Source organism: Alligator mississippiensis, chromosome 2, assembly GCF_030867095.1.
Source record: "Alligator mississippiensis isolate rAllMis1 chromosome 2, rAllMis1, whole genome shotgun sequence".
NCBI classification, from domain to species: Eukaryota; Metazoa; Chordata; order Crocodylia; family Alligatoridae; genus Alligator; species Alligator mississippiensis.
In genome coordinates, this window is record NC_081825.1 from 163,048,748 (window position 1) to 163,071,953 (window position 23,206).

The 23,206-nt window shown below is 46.1% G+C and overlaps 1 long non-coding RNA gene across 1 annotated transcript; it reads right to left on the reverse strand.

Annotated features, from left to right (window-relative positions):
• Positions 1-3,958: 3,958 nt before the first annotated feature.
• Positions 3,959-19,678, reverse strand: LOC132248634 (uncharacterized). Its single transcript, XR_009459950.1, has 2 exons — positions 19,563-19,678; positions 3,959-7,169 (listed from the first exon to the last, which is right to left on the reverse strand). It is a non-coding gene; the product is annotated as an uncharacterized LOC132248634 (long non-coding RNA).
• Positions 19,679-23,206: the final 3,528 nt, after the last annotated feature.

The window sequence follows — 23,206 nt, forward strand, 5'->3', positions numbered from 1 at the left end:
AGGTGCCGGGCCCCAGGGGTAGTCATGACACCCTCTGGCAGTCGCAGCTCCCGCTGCACCCCAGCTTTCTGGATATCCTCCCCTTCTTCCTGCCTCCCACACCTTGCTGTAAACATTTAACTTGGAAGCAAACCAGGGATCCCAGAGTGAGCCTTTCTATACCAACAGCCTATGCTCTAGTAAGCAAATAACCTTAAGGCAGGGGCGGGCAATTATTTTTGGCCGCTTACTGAGTTTTGGCAAGCCATTGAGGGCCACGTGATAGGCAGCCAGGGGCAAATATATATTAATTTTCTTAATTTTTAGGGGATCCGTGGGCTGGATAGAATGGCCTGGCTGGCCGCATCTGGCCCGCGGGCCACATTTTGCCCACCCCTCCCTTAAGAGCTAATTTCATGGCCTCAAACCTTCCCTGTAGCCACACCCATGCCTCACAGATGTTACCATAAATCATACACTGGGCCTGATAGCCCAGTCTGTCAATCAATTAATCCATTTAACCTGCCAGGCCCCTGGCCCTGGGCAAGACTCTCTTCTCTCCAGGCCCCTTGTGCCTGCCCTAGGCTTCAGCCCCTCTCCAGGTGTTACCCCACTTGGCTTAAGCCTAGTTGGCTCTACAGTGGCCTAAGACTTCTGCATTTTGGGCCCCTGGCCCTATCTCCACCCTGCTTTGGCTAGACTTCAGTCTCTCTCTCTCTCTCTCTCTCTCTCTCTCCCCCTCTCCAGGTTGAAACTTGCTTCCTGGTCCCCACATACGTGCACCTTGCCCAACCACTGACAGGGCTGAAAGCAGTCATGTGTCACTCAAGCACTGCTGGGTCTCTAGTCCACTAGTCCCAACCCAAACCACCAGTATAAAACCCCAAACTGAAAGCAAACACCCTGGCTATAACTGAAAGACTCCAAGCCTATGGAATGTATAACAAGCTTCGCTGCTGCCCTGGCTCACATTCCCTAGTGTAACAGAGCCTGGGACTCTCTGTTCCTTTAAAGGTAAAAGCAGCCCAGCCAGGGAGCTCTGCAGACCAGGCAGGGCACAGCATGAGACAATTAGCAGGCACCTTCCAGCAGCCCCGGGAAGTCTGCTGACTAGAGGGGGGCAGAGCCCTGGGAGCATATAAGCCTGACACTTGGGCTAGCAGGCTAGTTTCTCCCTGGAAGCTGCAAGGCAATGGGATCCTGCCCAGGATAGCTACCTGGGGATGCCAGGCTGACTGCTATGATGCCTGTAAGAACAGTGAGAATTGGAGAGCTCACAAGGAGCCCAGACTGGAAGGTATGCTAGCTGAGAAGTGAGGAAAGGTTTTCCCTCTTAAAGGGGCAGAGGGCTGTTTCCCTGTTACATTATGTTATGTTACGTTATATTATGTTATAGCCTGGGGGGTTATGTTTATGTTGTATTTACACTCGTGGTTAGGGTTGGGACTATATGGGCAGTATAAGGAGGTCCCATTAGTACCCGAGGGGCACACAAACATCTTGAGACCTGCCAGGGGCAGGCTCAATGCACAAGTGACTGTTGAGCTCAGAAAGGGGCCTGGTGCCCGAGAGGGGCACAGCCACACAGGGGCCTGGGACCCAACAGACAGGAGCCTGGGGCACAGTGCCTGGAGGGGACAAACTAGAGCAAGTGCCTCAAAGCCAGGCCCAGGCTAAAAGGCCTAACAAGAGGAGAGGGGTGGAGGCTGAAGCCCCAATAAGTGAACAATGTTACAATAACACCTGAGAGGCTTGGGGCATGGAGTAGGGAGGATTGGAGCCATGCAATTAGCCCATAAGGCTTTAGGTGCCTGAGACCAGCACAGCCATAGAGACACCCAGTGAGGGGCCCAGGACTAGTAGAGGCCAGTGCGGGTCCAGTTGAACTATAATCATTATTATTATATTTCCATCATGGCATGGTGGGCAAGAAGGGAAGGTGCTCTAGTGGTGGAGCAAGCCACAGTTGCAGAGTTATCATGGCGCGTAACAGCCACCCCAGGACCCTGACATGATACACCTGGCAACCCTTCACTGCCTTACTTGGACCCCTGGCAGCTCAGGAGTCATCCGAGTACTCTCCTGCAGCCTTCCCAGTCAGGAGCTCCTTCCCCTGCAGCTTACAGGGCCAGCCTGACTGATTGGGCTCAGACACTGGCTGCATCTGCCTCCTCTGTCCTGCCCTATCTGGTCATGTGACTCTGTAGGCACTCACAGCGCTCCCCTTCTGTGTCTGCTTACCTTCCTGCTCTTAGCTCCACTGTCTGCAGCCCTTTGCTTCTGGGCTGCCTCCCCATGTGCCTTGGTGAAGTTTATTGCCCTGTCTCTACTCCCTGGGTGAGTTACCCTCCCAGGGTTGACCTATATCTGTATCTAGCAGTCTGTCTGTTTATGGGCAGCCAGTGCATTAGCCAGCTTCCTGACTGCCAGTCTTCCTTGATCCAGCTCGATCTGCTACAGCAGTGGTCTCCAACATTTTTAAGTAGGAGATCACCCTTGGCATTTAAAAACAACCCAAGATCTACCGTGCACTGCTAGTCCAAAAAATGGGACCCTACAAATTGGGTTACACAAATGAGAAAGTAAGAAGCAGAATCTGACCGTTAATAAGTTAGGTTCTTCCATGTTTTAACGAATTGGGGCTCTCCTGTCCCCTAGCTTTGCTGCCAGTCTAAACTGCCCTACCAGTTTGCTTACTGATAATAATAGAGATTTATTGAGGAACCTACATTTATGGGGAAAATGTAGTCCCTACCCCTGCAATTGTTTTTTTGCAGAAGGACCCCTGAACATATGCTGAGATCCCCAATGTGGATTAAAATGGCTTGCAAAAAAAACAAATCACAACAGAAGGATGTGTCCTCAATAAGTAGAATGTCACTGGTAACTGGTAGAATTGCTAGTGTTGCAAGTTTGCAGTGCTTGTGTTTTTAATTATATGAAAGGAAACACAGCTATAACAATCTTAATGAAGTGATGAAAAACATGCTAAAGTACATGCAATATAGAGCCATATTGATCACGTTATGGTCAGATTTTCCATTCATTGACTGATTACATTAGTTCCTTAACCAGCACCCTGGATTGCTCAGAAAGACCTGTAACAGAACAAAAAATAAACCATGACTGGAAGAAAAGAAGTCTCTACTGTTGAATCTGAAGTGTGGCTCTTTCATAAGGTATAGATTTTTTCAGAATACCCATACTCCATAGTAAACAGGGAACCCTCCACAGGCATCTAGTGCTTGGAGACAAATTTGGTTATAAAAATAGATTAAATGGAAAGACACTGAGACTTCTTTATGTTAAATTTTGTTCTTCTGCTGTGTAACCAAGATATAACCTGACAAACCCGGATTCCATTTCCTCAGAAGTGCTTTGTATGCCTGTCTGTGGCCCCATTTAACACGTTTATATTGATGCACCAGGACTAGCATGCTGCCCAGTATTTCATTTGTATGTTTTGGGAAGTGTGAAGATTTCAGAACTACTGCTGAATTGGAGCAAAACAGTTTAACTAACATGTTTAATTTGCAAGAATTGCCAAATTTTTGGAAACTAAATTCTTGCAGCAATTGTTCAAGTGCCTCTAAAGTTCAGTGTCAGAAAACAGAATGCATCTGTTTCCTCCATGAATCGTCATGTAGTAGTACATTGTGGTCTAGTCACAGCAAACAAACCAAATTAGTCTGTTAGAATCCACATCTCATATATTTTATTTCATCATTTCATGGTGTTTAATTTCTCTCAAACATGGCTCCCAAGCAAACTATTTAAAAAATAGTTTAAAACAACTGAAAGCATTTGTTTCCAGAAAGGGGCCCATCAGTAGAATGCTATCAGAAATATTCTTGATTATCAGGGATTTGGGTTTTCCCTGACAAAAAAAATCACAAATCCTCTGATAAAAAAATGTGCATATTCTCTGATAAACCCCCCCAAATCCACAATTTAAATGAAACACCACTATAGATGTATGTATGTATGTATCAATTGAACACAATGTTTTATTGATATATTTACCATTGTAAAGCAATTTGGAAGCCTACCACTGCCTCCATAACCATAGTAAAATAAATTCTAAGTATCTATATGTTTTGGTATTTAATTTTGGGTTTTTTATCATAGAAAATCAGAGCTCACCCTGCCCTCTTAGCTCACTAGGACACAGGTCCAGGCCCCTTACTCCCAAGCCACAGCCCCTCAGCCCTGCTGGTGTCCCTCATCCCCTACCCACAGTCCCTTACCCCTCCCCCAGCTCTGTAGGAGGGGGCACCCTGCTACCAGGGCTACAGTACAAGGGACCTGGATCCACAGCCCCCTACCCCCTGCAACAGCCTTTGTGCCCTGGCTGCTGCCCTCAGGAGGCTGCTGTGGCCCAAGCAGGGAGCCTGGGTCTCCCTCGGGCAGCATGGCCCGAGCAAAGCCTATAGGGATGGGTGGGGGGGTGTTGCAGGCTGCCTGCTGCAGGCTTGGGCAGGAGGGTGGGACCTCCTCACCACTGTGTGCACTCCTGGGGAGGCAGGGACTCATGCCTCCCAGATCTATGTGCGGGGCAGGTGTGGGGGTTAGGTGCAGGCTGCCCACTGTGGGCTTGGGCTCCCCACTCTGCTACCCTCTCCGGGGGCCTCTGTGACCCAGCAAGCAGGACCCAGCACAGCAGGGCAGAGCAGGGCTGAGTGGGAAGGCTCCTTGCCATGGTGAGACCCACGTTGCCCTGGCAAAAGAGCAGCTCCCACAGGTTAAGTCTGGTGGGGTGCCCCCTGCCTGACAGGCCACTTCCTCCCACTCCCCCCAGCCCCTTACAGGCTGTAACTCTGCCAGCCGGCAGAGAGCTCTTTGCAAAACAGCAAAATCCACGTGTTTTTCTGTCAAAATGAAAAATCATTGTTTTTTCTCTGGTAAAAAGGAAAATCTGTGGTTTTTTCCATGTGTGATGATAGGGAGTACACACTTCCTGAGTAACCCAAGATCCCTGGTTGATTCAGAATGGACCGAGCAGAGAGTCCCAGGAAAAAAGGAAAACTTACCTTCAGGGCTGGGAGAGCCAGAGCTGCGGCAACACGCGACGCCACCACTGTGATTTTTAAAGACCCCTGTCAATTAACCTAGGCAGTGCCCGGCTGATGAGGTTAGGCACAGTTGCCACTGCAGGGAATTTAAAAAGCACTCAGAGTACCAGTGGGGAGCAGGGGGAGAGGAACTGCCTCCTGGCCAGCAGAGGCCAAGGCAGGAGCGGCCTCAAGATACTGGGCCAGGGAGGCACTTGAGCCACAGGTACCCTGCTAGCCCAGGGCAGGAAAGCCCTACCAGTGATGAGGGGAGACAACAGCTCCAACACTGTTCAGGGACTATTCCTTGAAAAAGGGAGTAAGGGACACTCATTCACTCATTCAGGGGCTTATTGAGCCTGGAATAGACAGTCCATCCAGAGTGGAGGCTTTTTTGTTTCCTTAGTATTATTTCTTTTGACTGAAGTTGGTAAGGCCACAAAGCCAGGGTACCTGTGCCTCTGAGTTAGGGCCAGTCATGAGCCTACCTCTCAGAGTGCCAAGGGTAGGCATACGGCCAAGCAGGGCAATAGAGACTGTATAGACGGAGGCAGCAACCCCTGAGAGGTCAATGTTGGGTCAACAGCCAGCAACCACTGGAGGATCGGACAAGGCCAGAGGTGCCGCAAATGTCTTCAATGCCTCAACACCGATGGTTTGTGTGTGGCCAGGGTGTAGGAGAGGTGGAGCCCCAATGTCAACCACATCCAAACCATGAGTACCCCTAACAGGGACCTCTGTACTGACATCACTGAACCCCTCCTTAGAATAATATTAACACCAAGTCATGGCAAATGAGGGGAGGAGAGCTCACTTTGGGTACTCTCAAAGTCGGTCGCTGGTTAGGCTGTGGTGCAACACCATGGGAAACAGAAAACTCAGATCCCTGTTGATTATACATGATCTAGAAATAATCTAACTATGAACTTCATAACAGTTTGGCCTTTGAAAGGCTATTAGGAGTAATAAGCAGTCAAAACTCGCTATTATATTTTTCTCACTAACATAAAAGTATGATTTTGAATATAAGCAGGAAGCAGATATGTTTAAGTAGGTGACATTTTACATGTCAGTTTGTATTACTTAGTCAAATACAGGTTCATCTGCTAAGAAGGTTTACCTGGCTAAAGACAAGGTGACGGGATGGAAAACCTGTGATTGAGCAAAGAACAGAAACATGTGCAAGCTTGTCCTACAGTGATTTGCTGCTCCAGGTTTCTAGTCTTAAACCTCTGTTAAAGACATGAGTCATAGTCTGCCTTAGTGGTACTGGTGCAATCCTCATGAAGTCATCATGTGCTGTATTTTCATGAAAAGTTACTGGTGAGATTTTCCTGCAATTTGAGGTGAGACTGTCCTCCTTTCTCATGCATCCTGATTAATCCATGGAATTAGAATAGTTTTTTCACAAGAATATTGTTGTTGTATGTTTGGAGAGAACAACATTAACACCAGTAGAAAGAGTTTTAGCATATAGTAAAGAAGCCAAGATACTTTAATTTCAGTAACTTCAAAGGAATTGCTGTAGCCATAGTGGTGTCTGACATTTTCAGATCATATTGGATCGTATCAGTATGCATGGGGGTGGATTTATCTAGGTCGTGGTGATGAAAGGCGTTGGAGTTTCATGTTTCAGCAACTTCCGGGTTTATTTTCCTGCTTAGCATTTCTGTTTCAACTTGTGCTGTTTCAATTTGTAATCAGAACATCTTTCTGGAGTGGAGCAGGGAGTTCTTTTTTCCATTTGTATAAAGTTCTATTTTTTTAGCCAATAACCAGTAAGGTTGTGTTGTTTTGTCACAGAAAATTTCGACAAAAAGTCAAGGATGAGTCATGGATTAAACCTGGCCTTATCTATTCTGGTTTCAGGGTTATTTTACACTCTCAGAGCACTCCTGAGTGAAAACAGTGCTTCAAGGCCAGACTGTTGATAGCAAGCAGCTAAAAGGAGCTGCTTCTTGCAAGCTGGCAAAACACTTGGTGGTAGCAGTTCAGTTTTTATGCTTGATGTGGTAGGTATTTGAGGCACCCATAACATTGATTTTGCAGGTCATCATGGTGCCAAGAAGAGAAGGAGAGCTTTGCCATTTAACAGAAGCAGGGACAGGAGCTTTGTTGCTTAGTTTTCTGTTGGCCTTTCTGCAAGAAAAAAGAAATAGGAGGGGTATATTTAAAAGACACTCCTTAGATATTCCATATAAGGGAAGAGAGGAGATATGACAGAGTGAAATTGCTCACTAGCAATTGTAATTCTCCCCTCCGGCCTTTTTCTCCCATTTCTGTCTTATCCGTCTTTCTAGTTTATTGTTGATTACCTTACAATGTTTCTCATCTGTTCAGGGACAACCCAGCCCATTTTTTATGATGAAGGAATTATTAAAATCTTGTTATGCCTCTTGCTGGCCAGCAGGTGGAGTCCAATGAGCTCAGAGCAAAAAAAAAACCCCCAAAAACTCCAACAGAAAACAGTTGTAAAATGGGTGTGGGGGGGACGAGAGGGAGAGAAGTTAGTTGTATTCTGACTAGGGGGACAGGCATAATTATCGATAAGTAGTAGGGCTTCCTTTTCTGAATACTACTAATCTATACTGCAGATTGTGGTATAAGGATGCAGTTAGAGGAGCTAGATAATAATGTGCTTATTTTCAGGACCCAGGCTCTATCTAGAGTTCTGAGTGATTATACAAGATTATGCAGGAAACCCAATAACGAACCCAAATCCCAATGTATGTTCCAGATACCAGACTAGCCTCACAGGACAGCTGAGGCTAGTAACACCGATTATTAAAGTCACCCAATACACCCCATTATAGAAAGTGTTTTCAGTTCCTTACAAGTTTTGCAAATTTTAGTTGCTTAGGCTGAAATGTTCCCAGCTCAGTGTCTGTATCAGGCTAACTTCTTTGGGGGAAAAAGAGACAAGATTGTAGGAGGAAAATGAGGCTAAGGAAACAGGATAAACCTGCTCTAAGGATGAAAATGGATTGTACATAGGGTGATCACCTTTTCAAAATGCAAAAGTGGGACATATATCATTTCTAAAAAATCAAAGGGTAGGTATTGTATATGCACACATTTTATTTTCTATATTTAATAATGATCATTAAAAATTAAATATAAACTTACTAATGTGTCTTGTTCTTTACTGGGGTGTACTTGGTAGCCGTGTTAGTCTGAGACAAAAAGACATACAAAAAACTAGAACTCTTCATAGTTTCATAGTTGGTAGGGTCAGAAGGGACCTGAGCAGATCATCAAGTCCGACCCCCTGCCATGGGCAGGAAAGAATTCTGGGGTCAAATGACCCCTGCAAGGTGTCTATCTAGCCTTCTTTTAAAGACCTCCAGAGTAGGAGCAAGCACCACTTCCCTTGGAAGTTTGTTCCAGATCCTAGCCACCCTGACAGTAAAGTAGTGCCTCCTGATATCTAGCCTGAATCTACTTGCAGTCAACTTATGACCGTTATTCTTTGTTACTCCAGTAGTGCTCAGGGGGAACAGGGACTCTCCCATTGCCTGCTGGTCTCCTTTGGCCAGTTTACAGACGGCCACCAGATCCCCTCTCAGCCTTCTCTTGTGGAGGCTGAACAGGTTCAGGTCTCATAGCCTCCCCTCGTAGGGCCTGCCCTGCTGCCCCCTGATCATGCGAGTGGCCCTCCTCTGGACCCTCTCGATGTTGTCTGCATCCCTCCTGAAGTGCGGCACCCAGAACTGGATGCAGTACTCCAGCTGCGGCCTGACCAATGTCATATAGAGGGGGAGGATCACCTCCTTGGACCTGCTCGTGATCCATCTGTGGATGCATGACAAGGTGTAGTTAGCCTTCCTGACTGAGTCCCCACATTGGCAGCCCATGTTCATCTGGGAGTCTATAACGACTCCAAGATCCTTTTCTGCCTCTGTACTGACGAGAAGGGAGTTCCCCAGCCTGTAGGTATGCTGCTGGTTCTTTCTCCCCAGGTGCAGTGCCCTGCACTTGTCGGTATTGATTGTCTTGGTTCCAAAATGATACTTTTGTAACCAGGGCGGTACTCTAAGAGGTACCCCCTCTCCAATTGGAGGGATCGAAGCAGGTGCACAAGCACTGTGGGAGATGTAGGGACTCTCCTCCCCCTATAGAGCAGAGCCAGACCACCAATGGGGACTTAACCATATACCTTTTAATGAAAGAACAGTACTGGGAACATAACAGGCATAAACCAGGGGGTATAGGGGACACTACAATGCCCCAAGGGGCAGGATTCAACAAAGGTAAACACTTACAATCATGGACAAAAGACAGGGTTAACAAAATATAAAACACAAACAGCAGAACAAACAATACTGGTTGGGGAAATACAAAAAGGCACAAAATACAAAATGTCAACTGTAGGAAATAAAGGACCTAGGTACCTGGAGGGGGAGAAAGGGGGAAAATACAATGGCCCCTTTCCACTGCAAGAAGATTTTCTCCTTGTCAGCTCACTCACCCCAAGTCATCCCAGCTGGAACTTGAGCTCAGATCTCCCACATGGTAGGCAAAAAAAAGCTACCACACAGCCACTAGGGCCAGTACCACCTCCGAAGTGCTACGGGTCTTGACCTTCCCAGAGCCCCAGCCTCACGTCACGCTGCCTGGCCTCTTATTGGAGGAGCGGGAAGCAGAGCTGGGAACCTCTCGGGTCGCTGCTCAGATCCTTGCTAGATCTGGGGAGCCTCTCCTGCTGGCCACAGACTCTGGTAGGTGATGCTAGAGCCCAGCGGGGAGCCTCTCCTGCCGCCTGCACACCGCACTGCTGTGGGTCCAACTGCTGTCTGCAGGTCCCACTCCTTCAGGTTCTTCTGGGGCAACTGCTCCCACCCTGCTGCCCAGCTCTTGCCAGCTCTTTGAAGCTCCTTCCTTGTGGTCCCTCACTGGTCTCTCCCTTGAGTCAGCTGCACTGACCCTTTTATCCCCCTCCAGGTGACCCCAGGGGCCAATCAGGGAACATGGACAGTGAGTCTCTGGGGCCTGATTGGTGAGGAAAGGGAATCCCAAGTCCTCCAATCATCTTTTACCCCTTCAAAACCCCTGGGCCAAAATATTACCAGATTGGTGTGGAAAGGGAATCCCAAGTTCTCCAATCATCTTTTGCCCTTTCAAAACTCCTGGGCTAAGTAGCTGCCAGCTAGCCCGTCACACCTTTTATTAGACCAACTGGAAAATGGCAAGAAAATTGTCCTTTTCTGCAGGCTTTCGGGATCAAATTCCCTTCGTCAGGCTCTGGGAAAAGTGTAGATGGCACAAGATGGTAAAAAGTCCCCATAAGTAGGAAATAAACTTCATTTTTGCACAGAGGGAGCTGAAAATGGAAGGCTGTCCCTCTGGGTCCATGAGAACATCTTTGTGAGCTGTGTTGAGTAGCTCTTTGATGTGTTGATCAGGTAGAATTCCTTCCCTGGAGGTGTCAGATGGCAGCCAGAGAGGTGAAAAAACTTCCTTGTTGTTCTGCAATGAAGTTTAAGATCCAAAATCAGCTAAAATTAGGCATCTTCCATGTTTCAGGGGTGTACTTGGTAGCCATGTTGGTCTGAGACAAAAAGACATACAAAAAACTAGAACTCTTGGTTCCAAAATGATACCTTTTATTAGACCAACTGGAAAATGGCAAGAAAATTGTCCTTTTCTGAGAGCTTTCAGTTTCAAAGTCCCTTCGTCAGGCTCTGGGAAAAGTCTTCCATCTTCAGCTCCCTCTGTGCAAAAATGAAGTTTATTTCCTAGCTATGGGGACTTTTTACCATCTTATACCATCTACACTTTTCCCAGAGCCTGATGAAGGGACTTTGATCCCAAAAGCTTGCAGAAAAGGACAATTTTCTTGCCATTTTCCAGTCAGTCTAATAAACGGTATCATTTTAGAACCAAGAGTTCTAGTTTTTTGTATGTATTTTTGTTCTTTACAGGACTTTAATCCACCAGATTGTTTTGCAAAAGTTTTGTGTTTTTTGTGGTAAAAAGGTACAGTTCTGTGGCAAATGTAAAAAAACAAATAAATAAATCCAGAAGTGTTCATTATTATTTAAATATGTGCTTCCTGTCGGATCTTGCAGATTCCAAGAGTTTGCATCCCCAAAACAAATTTGTTTCATGCACTGTTTTATGATACTGGGACAATAAATTGACATTGGCTACACCACATATCTATAATTCTGGGTCTGTGTTAGCATTGTGAATGATGCAGTAGAGGTGGGGCTGTGCACTACACTATAGTTGCTATGGTTTGACAGTTGCTAAGTGGTAAATATGAACTGTGTCAAGAGGAATCCGTGGCAAATGCTGTCCTGGAGTCGTTCAGCCTGGGACCAGAACTGCATATTTACATGTCAGGACTGTGCCGCCCAATTGGGGACAGGTGGTCACATTAATTGTACAGGGATTGTGTAGGGTCTGTAGAATCCCTGTTTCATTTGTTTCAGAATTTTAGAGATGTGTAATGCAGGGGTGAACAACATTTTGTCACCTTAGTCAAAATTTTGTCACAGTAGTTTGAAGCTTGCAACCTGGCCCTCTGCAGGGAAATGAAAAATAGGCGTGAGAGCAGCAGGGAGGGCTGTGGAGAGGGGTGCACGTGGCTCAGGACACATGGCTCAGGACACCTATGTGCTGCCCAGTCCTTTGTGCTGCCCCCAGCTGAATCCAACCTCTTCATGGACCAGCTACAACCCAAGGGCCATAGGTTGCCAACCCCTGAGTGAAACAGGGGATTGTCAGAGGAGACAGGCCAGGGTCAGGGTTGCCAGTTACATTCTGGATCATGGGCAACTGGTGCCTCTTGAGTCTGGTGGGGCACCCACAGAAGTCGCTGGTGGCATTGGTGGTGGGGACAGGACTGGTGAGTACCCACAGAAGCTGCTGGCAGTGGCAGCAGCAGGGATGGGGCTGGTGAGCACCCACAGAAGCCGCTGGCAGGGGCTGGCAAGCACCTGCAGAAGCCACTGGCAGCATCGGCGGCATGGACAGCCCTGTCAGGGCAGGCACATGCGCCCCCCCCCTCCCCCCCACCCCCACCCCATGCCTCCCCTACCAGTCTCTATGTTTTGGATGCTTGTATCCTTGCCTGTGTCACAGAGTTCCTGTCACCATGCTGTGTCACTTAAATGAACATCACTTAAACCAGTATTTTCTCAAGTGGTCAGTGTTCCTCATTTTGGGTACTATACTTGAAACACTGCGGTGTGATTTGCTAAAGCAATCATAACTGAAAATGAAGAAAATAGGAGGTGTAGTATGAACATGTAAAGAGCTATGTAAACCTAACTACTGTGAAAAATTAAATCTTAAGTGTCTCAGCCTGAGCACTCAGAATTAGTCTATACTTGTTATCTTATTCTCTCACTGCTTCAGTGCCCCATCCATAAAATGAAGATGATACTATCCCCTTTCTTCCTGCAGGTGTTGTGGAAAGAATTTCATTAATACTTGTGGGATGCTCAGACATAATAGTGATGAATGCCACAAAAAAGCCCATGAGGAACTGAGTAAGTCTGTCTTCACAGCAGCATTTCAATAATAAGTAAAGCATGAGGCATACTGAAGCAAATACATATTGAACAATAACAGTAAAGCTAAGTTCTGAATCTCTACTTATTCAGTGAGAACTGTCATCCTATGGACCACCAAGCAGTGCTAAATTTAGCAAAAATATGCAGCAATGGTTGTGAGGTTGTACTGATCAATTGTATTTACTTAACAACATAGGGCTAAGCAGAATAGGAGTCATAGTTGGACTACTATCACTTTGGAAGACATTTAGAAGTAATTAGGGCTACTTGACTACCTATTTTCCTTCCAGGTTACTAGGAAAAAGGCAGAAACCTATGAAGTATTGATCAGAATACTTGAGTATTAGCTTGAGCTGTGATTTATGGTCTGATCCTATATAGTGCAGTTGGTCAAAAATCTCCTACTGACTTCAGTGAGTATTGAATTGAGTCTTTGCTGCTGGTATGGTATTTGGTAGTGGTGCATCACTCCCTTTTCTCTCTAGGGAAGGAAAGAACGAAATAAAGAACCATGTTATAGAGATGCGTATCTGAGGCACATGCTTCCTGCGGCTATTCTTCCTTACACACCACTCACAATCAGAGACTTGTGCCTAAAGTTAAGTTAGCCCTTAAGAAATGCCAGATAATTTCTAGCATTTTGAACTAGCTAAATTACTGACTTGTCTAGAAGTATGTATGATAATTTCCAGGTCTCCAACAAATCCTGCTGGAGTACTGTATGTAGTCCTGTAGGTTCTTAAATAATGTACATCGTAGCATGTATGGCTTCAGGTGCCTACATCAATGAGATAACAGCATACTTTTATTTATAAAATGCTATATGCACTCAGGTAGGTGTTCAAGGAGCTATGTAATATCATGAAAACAGTACTGGAATGAATTAGTAGGGACCAAGGGACTGAGATATTGTAAGAATAAAATCTTCATGGCCTATTTAACTAAATCATAGTAGAGAGATCCCTGAATGGTAAGGGGAGTCTAAACACAGAAAGTTGATGTGTCACTTTATCATGAACAAATGTCCAAAATGCTGAGCATGGGGAAATTCAGAGTTTCTACCTACTGGGCCAGATCTTCATGTCCATGAACACTGCAAATAGCCAAGCTAGGTAGCAGCCAGAGATGCCAGAGGTTCCTGAGAAGGGTCCCCTTTAGGTTATATAGTATCTGCAGTCATCTGCAGTGCTACTAGCTCTTTGTAAATGTTTTATAAAGCACTCAATCCTAGAGGCATGCTAGTTGAGCCCCATTTTGCTTCTTTTTTATTTAAGTTTCTAGTCCTCATGTTTGCAGAGAAAAGCTTGAATTTATGACCCATGGACAGGATGGAGAGGCCAACCTGTGGCACAGATTCCACTAATGGCACAGGCAGCTTCTGTGTATGGCACAAGGCAGACTGAGGAGGGAGCAGGCAGTAGAGCAGCAGATAGGACAGAAAGCGGAGTAGGAGATCAAGCAGGGAGCACAGGGCAGGAAGCAGAAAACAGAGGATGAGATTGCGCAGGGAGCACAGAACAGGGAGCAGGAAGCTGAGCAGTAGATTGGGCAGAGGAGGTAGATGAGAGTGGCACTCAGGGAAGATGCAGAGCTAATTTTTAGCACACCTGGCAAAAAGATTAGCCCCCACTACTCTAAAGGCTGAAAAGCTAGAAGGCAAATAAAAAGAACACTTTTTAAAATAATGATTCTAAAGCCAATCCCATGATTTTGAGAAGCTGACACATAATTTTGGAATGCTTAGGATAGCTACTGAAACTATTAGCTCAGTGAACTCAACTAAGGTGCAGGGGCACCCAGGGATGCCTCAAGATAAGCAGATAAGAGTAGGCTCAGACTCAGTCCCTGATTAGGTGTTCCCCCGCCCCTACTGCACAGCCCCTCTGGAAGGAGGTAGATACTGTATGTTGGGATATGTTGGGTTTTGAAATGGGGTGCCACTCAAGTCACAAAAGTTATGGAGGGGTATCTTAAGTCTAATGAGAGATACTTTGAATCTACTGAGCAGTGCCTTGAGTCTAAAAAGGTAGAAAACCACTGAAACAAAGTGCTGCCTGTGCACAGTAGTACTTAAAGATATATGTTGACTCTTCTGGGCCTGATCAAGTTTTGGAACAGGCTCCCTAAAGAAGTTGTGGAATCTCCATCCTTGAAAATTTTCAAAAGCAGGTTAGCCAGACACTTGGCTGGGATGATCTTGCCCTGAGCAGGGGACTGGACTAAATGAGCTTGTGAGGTCCCTTCTAGTCCTACTTTCCTATAAGCCTATGATATCTGGGATCTTTCATATTGCAAAATGAAGTGCTCGGCATGGAATGCACCCCTTGTGCAGCTTCCCAATGCTGTCTGTTCATTCTTGTACATTAGAACCACACAAATTGCATTTGTCAGGAAGTGCTCCAAGGCTGCAGAGCTTTTTCCTTAATCACCAGCTCTGCTCCCATTTAAATCAATAAAAATTTGCCACTAATTAAAATAAAAATAGCAATGAGTCCTCACCATGCTATCTAAAGGAGTGCCTTTGGGCACAGCAGGTTGTTGGCAATATAGCATTGTAAATGTGCCTAGAGGGTTTACTAGTCATGCCAAAATCTTTCTTAGAAACCTACATTCTCAGGCTGCAGCTGGAGTACTGCAGCCAGTTTTGGGCACCGCACTTCAAGAGGGATGTGGATAACCTGGAAAGGGTTCAGAGGTTAAAGGCTGACAGGAAAAACTCTATGAGGACCGACTGAGAAACCAGAATCTCCATAGCCTCTGCAAGAGAAGGCTGAGAGGTGATCTTGTGGCCGTCTACAAACTCATTGGGGGAGGACAGCAGGAAATAGGGGATACAATGTTTACCAAGGCGTCCATTGGGGTTACTAGAAACAATGGCCACAAACTGAAGGAGAGCAAATTTAGATTGGACATCAGTAAAAAATAGTTTACAGTGAGGGTTGCCCAAATATGGACTACGCTTCCAAGGGAGGTGGTGGTGTCCCCTTCCTTGGAGGTATTTAAGAGGAGATTGGACAAACACCTGGCTGGGGATATCTGACCCAGCACTCTTTCCTGCCTGGGGCAGGGGGTTGGACTTGATGATCTAATAGGTCCCATCCAACCCCTAAAAATCTATGAAATCTATGAACTCTATAAATAAAACAAAATTAAGACTTTAAATTTCCATTTTCCTACCTTCAGGTCAGTGGCATACACACAAAAAAACAAAAATGGCCTGGTTCTGACCCTCACTACTTCCCATCCAACTTGCTGTTCACAAGCAACAAAATGAAAAACTGAATATGGAACCAGAATGAGGAGAACCCATACATAGTCCCTTTCTGTGCACAGTAAAACAAAGAAACTGTGCTCTCCCTCATCACGGATCCTCTTTCTAATAGGTATGTACCCATGTAATTGTTACCTTGTTCCTATTCTCCCATCTTTTGGTCTAATCTACCTGTTGCGTCTTTTTATACCCAATTCTCATGATTTTATCTCACAATACCTTATTTTTAAAAGCTTTACTGATGCAGAGCAAAAATTGGAAATAAGAGTTTTAGGAGCTCAAAAAAAATAGGGTAAATAAAACAACCCCAAAGTTGTCATGAGGTAAGGGAGGAAATGTAAGAAATGATGATTCAACCTCAGTCACTAGCTCTTTTCAATAAAAGTCACAGACATGACATTAAGCACTACTCTTTGACTACTTCCTTTATCTGCTGCCTACGAGTAGGTCATTTAGTGATCAACATTTCAAAGAGATTTCCTGTAACTGTTTTACTAAGAAGGCAGAACTTATTTGCAAAAGTGTGCTAATAAATGTGTTGATAATACAAGGTTTGGCAGTATTGTCAATAAAGAAAAGGTTTGGAATATCATACAGGAAGAACTGGAGGATCATGAAGACTCAATCCAGAGTAATAGAAATAGGATTAAATTCAACACTATTGTACAGAGCAACATCCAGAACTGGACTGGTAAGTCTAATATCACAGTGCTGCAAAGTGTTTTTATTCTTTATTGTGCCTGCCTTTTCCTTAGACTGAAAGAAGAATGCACTTCCTTCAAAAACTTATCCAAGTCTATCCCAACCATTCACTTGGTCCAAAACAAGAATTCACCCACAAAAATCCTTGCTCCTTCCTTGTTTCCTATACTGTCACAACTACAACATCACTCCAACACTGCTAGCAGTTCCTAAGTAGTCCATATCTTTTGCGCCTTGGGCCTGTGGGAAGCAAGTCACCTGGAGAACCATTGCAGGGTCCTAGTTTACTTTCCAAAGGGAATATACACATGTAAATAACTTATTCACAGTAGATCATTTATAACTTGCAGAATTTCTGGGAGAATTATTATGAACATCTCCCATCTTCCCTCCCCATAGAGAAAGAGAAGAGGAAAAGAGATGGTCTGCACGAAATTTCAGCAGCCGCTGCATTTCAGAGGTGTTTTGGCCCGTTTTGGCACCCGAAACACCACATCCAAAATGAAATGGAAGGCTCTGGAACATCTCCGAAACCAAATGAAACCATCCAAAATGTTTCAGAAATGTTTCAGATGTTTTGGAATGCTTCGGAGGTGCCCCCAGGGAATAGTCCGGCACAGCCCCACAGCTCTCCTTTTAAAGTGCCAGGAGGCTGGGGCTGGGCAGGGGATGAGGCTTCTCCCCTGCTGGGGCAGAGGTAGGCACAGCTGGAGGAGCTGCAGGAGAAGCCCCCATGGCTGCCATCCCTGGCTCCATCCCCTTCCCAGCCCCAGTCTCCGGCCACTAAAAATAAAATTTTTTTTAAACCCCCACACTTACTGGATACAGGGCCTCTGGAGGCTTATGGCAGAGACCCCCATGTCATGTGGCGCAGTGGGGAGCAGCAGGGATCATCCCCCTGCCTGACACCTGCACAGCAGCTGTCGCATCACATGGGTGTAGCGCAGCTTATCAGGGTACCGCGTGCTGTCTGGGAGCTGAGGTGACTCCAGCAGTCAGCTGCAGCCCGGCACCGCTCACCCCCAGTGTCCCCAGCTCCCAGACAGCATGCAGTGCCCTGCTGAGCTGTGCTGCACCTGTGCCATAGGACAGCTGCTGTGCAGGTGCCAGGCAGGGGAGGCCATCCCTGCTGCCCCCCCCCACTGCCCTGTACTGTGCAGGGGGGCTCTGCCACAAGCTCTCAGAGGCTCTGATCACTGCTGCTGCAGTCAGTGAGTGCAGGACTTTTTTTTTTTTTAAGTGCTGGGAGGCTGGGGCCTGGCAGAGGATGGGACTGGGCAGGGCATTCATGGGGACTTCTCCTGGGCCTCCCCCAACCAGGGCAGAGGCAGGCACAGTCAGAGGAGCCATGGGAGACCTTGCAGCCACCCGGCCGTGCCTGCCTCTCCTGGGCTGATCTGAATCTCTGAATCAGCACTGAAACTCGGAAATAGATTCAGCCAAATCAAAACAGAACAGTGATCCAAAACACTGAAATGAATCACTGTCCTCCAAAACGGTTGAATCCAAAACAGAAACAAAATATAGCCGTTTCACACGGCCCTAAAAAAGAGTATCTAACCCTGACATCCATAGGTCCCACATTAGCTTGACTAGTTCAGTCTTCAGCCCCAGAACATAATATACCTCACCTTATGCTAGAGATTCAACAGCAGTCACAGTTCCCAAAAGAATGTCCAAGACTCCTCCGCAGGTGTTCAAGGAGAGAAGAGAAGTCTTGGCTTGTGTAGATTCCATCTCCCAGCTCTATCCAAGACACTTTCAGGTACGTTATCCTAAATTTAGCATGCATTAGGGAGTGCGCCTATACCTGTGCACCCTTAATGTGCTTTAAAAATGGCAAATTTAGGTGCAAATAGTTAAAGCGCATTAATGAATGTGTAGACACATTAAAGCATTAATGCTCTTTAATGTCTGCACATGTAGATGCCTACCTAAACCCGCTTAATGCATATTAAGTTAATGTGTATTAAATTTAGACATGCTTAAATGCATGTGTAGACATGCCCAAAGTGTTGGAATTTAAGGGGGTTTACAGACATGCTCCAGGAGGTGGGAGAGGGGGGCACTTTAATTAGTGCAGGTCCAAAAGCTGTGCTAATTAAAAGTGCCTGGAGCATCACGTGTATTAGCATCCTTGCACTGAAAAATGGTGGTGGGGTGCTTTGAAATAAAGTTTGTCAAACAAGCTTTAGTTTAAAGTGCCCCACTGCCATTTTTCAGTGCAGGGACACTAATACATGTGATGCTGGAGTCTGCTGAAGCACAGTTATTTCCATGGTCTAGCAGATGTGATTAATCAAGTCTACTACAGCATGTCAGAGCAGCCTCACTGCATGTATGTAAGTGCCCTAAGTGAGGGGCGTACGTGCTGTGGCATCTATCCTTTGATACATAAGTATGCCAAGGGAAGGTCAGAGGTAAAAGTGTTGTTGGAATGTCCAGTGTGAAAGTTCTTAATCAGATTTATTTTCTAATTTCAAGAACAACAAAAAGTACATTTGGAATAAAAAATAAGTGGACACATTAGCTGTAGTTACACAGGAGAATAATATATGCTTATATATCTCTTATCTATTAAAATATCTGAGCACCCAGTAATAAAAATGCCAATCAATATGCAATTGAAAGTCCTACTTCCACCTGCTTATGATATCATATCCAGAGACTCACACCATTAAAGACTGCTTACAAAAGTTATCAATCACACTGTAACTTTAAGCACTTTACACAAAGTGCTAAGTGTCATCAAACCTAACACACGTGCAGCTCCTGTGCATGGGAGCTCAGCGCTCCCATGCATTGACAGATACCAGGTGGCAGAGGGCAATATCATCTGCTTTGTAAGCTGGCCAAGGCTCTGAAAGCCCACCCCACCCCCACTGGCTGCCCTTGCTAGTGGGATTGCTCTGGGGGCTTCTGCACCCCCAGCACCAGTGCCAGCAGGCACCAGGGACCCTCTTCCTGGGAAGGACTCAGCAAGGCTGCCCCACACCCCAATTGCTGACTCAGTCGCCCCCTGCTATCCCCCCAACTCACCCACAAGGATGTAGCTGTTAAGAAGCAGGGGCCAGTCTCTCCCTCCCTCCATGGCTGCACAGGGAAGAGAATCTCTTCCTCCTCCTTGTGGCAGACCAGGGGCATGACAGGTAACCCTCACAGGAATAGGTATACAACTTCCCTAAGGTGCTCTAAAGCAGAGTTACATGATTAAACAAGGGTTGCTTTTTCAAACAATCGTCCATTTTAGAAGCGCTCTGCAGCCATGCACATGTTTTAGGTCATGGCTGTAGAGTTCTTTCAGGAGCCAGATCATGCAAAAAATATAACTTCTGTCAGTGCCCAAAGAGAGAAAAAAAAAACCTAACCTGCCTAACTAGTTGTCCCTCTTTGTATATTTGTACATACTCTTTGCATGAAGATGAAAGCATTGCATTTGTGATGGGCTAGCTGGTAGTAATTTAGCCCAGGGGTTTTGAAAGGGTAAAAGATGATTGGAGGACTTGGGATTCCCTTTCCTCACCAATCAGGCCCCAGAGATTCACCCTCCCTGCCCCCTGATTGGCCCCTTGGGTCACCTGGAGGGGGAGAAAAGGGGCAGCGGGGCTGACTTAGGGGAGACTAGTGAGGGACCACAAGGAAGGAGCTTCAAAGAGCTGGGCCAGCAGGGCAGGAGCAGTTGCCCCAGAAGAGCCTGAAGGAGTGGGACCTGCAAGCAGCAGTTGGACCTGCAGCAGTGCGGCATGCGGCTGGCAGGAGAGGCTCCCCGCTGAGCTCCAGGATTACCTATGAGAGGCTGTGGCCAGCAGGAGAAGCTCCCCAGCTCCAGCAAGGATATGAGCAGTGATCTGAGAAGTTCCCAGCCCTGCTTCCAGCTTCTCCAGCAAGAGGCCAGGCAGTGCGACATGAGGCAGGGGCTCCGGAAAGGTCAAGATCCCTAGCAGCTTAGCATGGTATCAGCACTGGTGGCTATGTGGTAGAGTTTTTTTCCCTACTGCATGGGGAAATCTGAGTTCAAGTCCCAGCTGTGATAAATTGGTGTGAGTGAAGTAACACAAGGAAATTCTTGTTGCAGTGGAAAGAGGTCGTTGTGTTTTCCCTCTTTCCTCCCCCTTCAAGTACCTAGGCCCTATATTTCTTGTTATTTGTCACTTTTTATTTTGTGCCTTTTATATTTTGCCAACCAGTATTGTTTGTTCTGCTGTTTGTGTTTTATATCTTGTTAACCCTGTCTTTTTTGTCAACCAGATGAATGTGTTTAACCTTTGTTGAATCCTGCTCCCTCGGGGTGTTGTAGTGTCCCCTATACCCCTGGTTTATACTGGTGATGTTCCCAGTACTGTTCTCTCATTAAAAGGTATATGGTTAAGTCCCCATTAGTGATCTGGCTCTGCTCTATAGGGGGAGGAGGGTCTCTACACCTCCCACAGTGCTTTTACACCTGCTCTGATCCCTTCAATTGGAGAGGGGGTACATCTTGGAGTACTGCCCAGGTTACACATTCAAAAGCTTGTCAAATTCTATCCCAATTATGCAGTTGGTCCAATAAAAGGTATCACCCTATGAAGTCTGACTCCCTTACAACATTGAAGTCACCCAGGGTAGAAAGCAATTCAGGCTGTTTCACAGTGATATTCTGGTTGTCCAGTGTAGTTCAGGAGCTATGAGAAGGTCCATAAATATTTTGGATACTTTTCTTTTTCTTGCTACTAAATGTATCTAAAATTTAGAATGGATGATGATATGGTTAGTGATAGTCCTTGGTTCCTGAGGGATACCATTGCAGACATGGACCTGCTCCAAAAAAGTTCGGTCTGCCACCCAGATTAAATTTACCCCTGTGTCAGAGGAAAGTAGTTGTCAGCTACAGTCTTCGTCCTGAAGTATTAGGTGATATTTTAGCTATCCTGTGCCTAGGCCATCAAGCACAAGTCTGATGTATACTTTGATAGCCAATATCCTGAAGAGAACACTGAAATGTTTTGTACTAACTAGAGTTCTGAAGGTTTAATACGCAGGGGACATGTCTACATGTGAAATTAATTTGACTAAATAAACTCTAGTACAGTTCACACTGGAGTTTATTGCTCCCGGGTGCTGCGCTTACATGTGCGCCTGGGACTGCAGCTTGTTGAGCTGGGTTGGAGCAGTCCTGGCTGGCAGGGAGCCCAGGGGGTCAGCCTGACAGCTCAAGGCCTCTCTGGACCAGCTCAACATGCTGCAGAGAGGCTGGCAAGGGCACAATAGTGCTTCAACACAGGGCTAGGTAGCAGGCAGCCCCTGCACTGAACACCCTCATGCTCCAGCCAGCCCAGTCAGTATCTATACATGTGTTGCAGCACATTAAATAACACTGCCAAGGGATAGGATGTGTTAACAAGTACTAACCTACAGTGGCGTTTATTAGTTTACTGTGGCCTAATAGGGCTGCACATATAAAGACTTTACTGTGGGGCTAATTAGGCAACTTTGCAGTAATGTTATGTGTAGATGCACCCAGGTAGACCAATTGTACTGCTATAGTGCAGCTGAGAGATAATGAGGCCATGAATAAGTGAGACCAGGTCATTATCTGCCAGGAAGGGACAAAATCTCATAGCCAACTAAAAATAATAGAAGGAAATACTTGTGGATGCTGCTGTATGAGATTTTAGTATCAGCAAGGAAACCAAAAGTAATCCTAAACTACAAATTAAATTGATTGGCTGTGAGTGTGTGCTGTGGCAATTTGGCCCCGTGAACTCTGACATATGGATGTCTGTGTACCACATTCAAAATGAAGTCTGCAGTCTGGCTTATCTGATTGACTTGTGTTCTCCTTTTACTTCCATGTTGGATTGAAATTCAAAGGAGTGGTAACGGAGGCCTAAGAAAAGAGGGTTTTAAAACCTTGATGATCCTCTAATCCAGGGGTTTTCAACCTTTTTTAATAAGCATATCCCCGAGGGCTAGATGCAGAGCGGGGGGGAGGGGTTGGCAGTTGGCTAGAAGAGGAGTGATGGCAGCACAGGGTGGTGTGTGGTGTTGGCAACCTCCACGTACAAGCTTCCCCCCACCCCCATGTCCATTCGGCCAGGCAGTGCCTATGCAGCCTGCAGAGGGGTGCCACTGCCTTCACCCCACGCCCAGCCCTGCTCCTGGGAGGCGGTGGCATGGGGTGGCCGTGCTCCATCCCCACCCTCCCACACGTTCCCCCTAGGGTCTTCCCAAGTACCCCCGGGGGTATGCATACCCCTGGTTGACAACCCCTGCTTTAATCGTATAATTCCCCCCACCCCCCGCCCCATGGACAACTCAGTTTTTCAAGTCAGAACTTCTGACAAGTAGTTATGCAACCAATCATCTAGTGGGAGATTTTGAGCCCCAAAACAGGGGGGTCACCTGACAAAAGGGAGTGAAGTTTATAAACAAGGGTTTCTTTTGAGGTTTCCTCCCCTCCTGTTTCAGTCCTGAAGTCATGTGCAGGAGGGGAAGAAGAATCCTAGACACCTAATAAAGTAACTCCAAGACCTGATCAAAGGTAAGGAAACTGAGAGGAGGAAATATGTACTAGTGTTTTTATTATTTAGTATAGGGCTATTGTTTAATATATGCCATGTGTACTCTAAAGTAAAGAGCAATTGTTACATATTTTTAAAACGTTGTGTGTCTGTTTGCTATAACTATCTCACGTTCCAGGAGAG